Source organism: Hibiscus syriacus, unplaced genomic scaffold (genome assembly GCF_006381635.1).
Source record: "Hibiscus syriacus cultivar Baekdansim isolate YM2019G1 unplaced genomic scaffold, ASM638163v2 tig00113726_pilon, whole genome shotgun sequence".
NCBI classification, from domain to species: Eukaryota; Viridiplantae; Streptophyta; class Magnoliopsida; order Malvales; family Malvaceae; genus Hibiscus; species Hibiscus syriacus.
In genome coordinates, this window is record NW_024063472.1 from 3,569,284 (window position 1) to 3,571,582 (window position 2,299).

The 2,299-nt window shown below is 30.4% G+C and overlaps 1 non-coding gene across 1 annotated transcript; it reads left to right on the forward strand.

The window, feature by feature from the left end:
• The first annotated feature begins 643 nt into the window (after positions 1-643).
• LOC120187928 lies at positions 644-813 on the forward strand. The gene has a single exon (XR_005522360.1). It is a non-coding gene; the product is annotated as a U1 spliceosomal RNA (small nuclear RNA).
• Positions 814-2,299: the final 1,486 nt, after the last annotated feature.

A 2,299-nucleotide genomic window follows, 5' to 3' on the forward strand; every position in this document is an offset into this window, starting at 1 on the left:
AAATTCAAATATTTTGACCGTTAGACTCTCAGTGCATCGGTACACTAAGAGTGCATTGATGCATGGTCTTGTGCATTGATGCATCAAATGCACTGAGTGCATCAATGCATGGTATGTGCATCGATACACAAAATGCATTCGATGTTTGAAAAATTAATTGGTGCATCGATGCATAGATTGGTGTATCGGTGCATCACTTTGAAAAATTGGTTTTAGGCTTGATTTTGGTTCAAAATACTTTGTGAAAATTGTTTCAAAAATAGTTTTTTAAGTATAAAACACAATTTTACACATTTAGTAAGGTTTGAAATTGATCTTGAAAGACTTGGAGTAATAATTTGATATTCGAGTAATTAAATCGAATATACTTAGAAAATCATTTGTGAAATCTTAAAATTCATTTAATTTAATTTGTTATATTGAAACATCAAAATGTTTTCAACAGTTATTATAGCGCACAGATAAAACCTCCAACATTTTTATCTTCCCAACTGCTTCAGGAAGGGCTTTGAGCCGGTTATAATCTACACGAAGCTCTTTAAGTGAAGCTACTATACCCTGAAGCAATATCCCACATTGGGGAAGTACATGAGTGGACCACTTATTTGGCATTATAAATAAAAGACAACTACCTCCTTTCAACATACTTACCTAGACGGGGTCAATGGACGATCATCAAGGTTCATGGCCTAGGTAAGTGACTTTCATTACACTTGGGAGGGGCACTCGCCTAAGGTCTCCCCAGTCCCCACTATAGGAGAGCTTATGTCATAATTTGTGGTAGTGGGTGAGTTCAAGCTTGAATCGAGCTCAAAATCGAGCTTTAATCGAGCTCAAAATTGAGCTTTAATCGAGCTTCAATTGAGCTCCTGATTTTTTTTGAGTTTGAGCCTTTTCGAGTTTGAGTCAGTTTTAATATTAATGTTCGAGTTCGAGCTGCGTTTGATAATTTTTAGCTCGCGAGTTTTCGAGTCAAGCCTATGTTTAAATTTTTGAGTTCGAGTCGAGCTCAGCAATACTCGAGCTCGCATCGACTCATTTACACCCTTAATTGTGTAAACGCTCCCCCTCTCTCTCTCTCTCTCATCCTCTCTTCATTTCCTTTCATTGCTTTTATCACGGAATCAATCGGCACTGTCTAGGCCAGCAATGGTGTCGAGATGTAATTGTGTAATGATTATCGATCTTTACTCTGCAGTATCTGGAATATAATAATGGTGATGATCGGTATTTTAATTTTGTCAATCAAACCACAAAATTATTTGATTGAATTCAATCATGTTACCTGACATTAAAATTTAAAGGAAGTGTTGATGTGTCAGTTAATAAAACTGATATAATTATATATTTGATCCTAAATATTTGTGCATTCTATCAATTTTATCATTATTTTAATTTAATTTAATAAATTTTATTTTCTAATCAAATTACGACACATGTCACCATTTTATTAGAGGTTTTTTTTTATATTTTAAATTTATTTAATTTTTTTTTTCTTCCACTCAAATATTTAGGACCAAATTTATAATTATCAGTTCTATTAACTGTCACGCCAGCACTTCCGTTAAATTTTAACTTCAGGTGACTTGACTTAATACATTAAATAATTTGTGGCCTGATTGACAAAATTAAAATATTGATTATCACCATTATTATTTTCCGGATACTGCATAGTAATGATTGATTATCATTAAACAATTACGCCTCGACACCATTGCTGGCCAGAACAGTGTCGGTTGATACAGTCGTAAAAGCAGGGGCGGAGGTAGGCATGTGCCTACCTAGGACCTGACCCCCTATGCCCAAGAGAATTTATTTATATACTTTCATTATATTTAATTTTATTTAGTTAAAATTAAGTTAATTAGAGTACTATTTTAATTTTAAATTTAACTATAATTTTCCTCTTTAAAATCTTAAATTAAAAGTTGTTTGTTTCTAATTTATATGATATGATGCTATCTTTCTCTTATTTATTTATTTTCACTATGTGTTTTTTAAATTCAAAGAAATTTTTTAAAAGTATGAAAACAATCAAATATCTTTACTAAGATTTTGATTTTTTTAAAAAAAATTCTACAGTTTTTTCTATAAAATTTTTGCTTTATTTATTTATTTTGTTCTTTAATTACTTATGAACTTCTGATTTTATTAATTGTTTGTTTAACAATTTTTCAATATTTCCTACAAGACTATAATAAAATTTAAAAGATAAATCTCATATCGTATTTTATTCAATTAAAATTATTTAATATATTTTATCTTGATCATAGATAAATTTGGTTATATGAAAATGAGA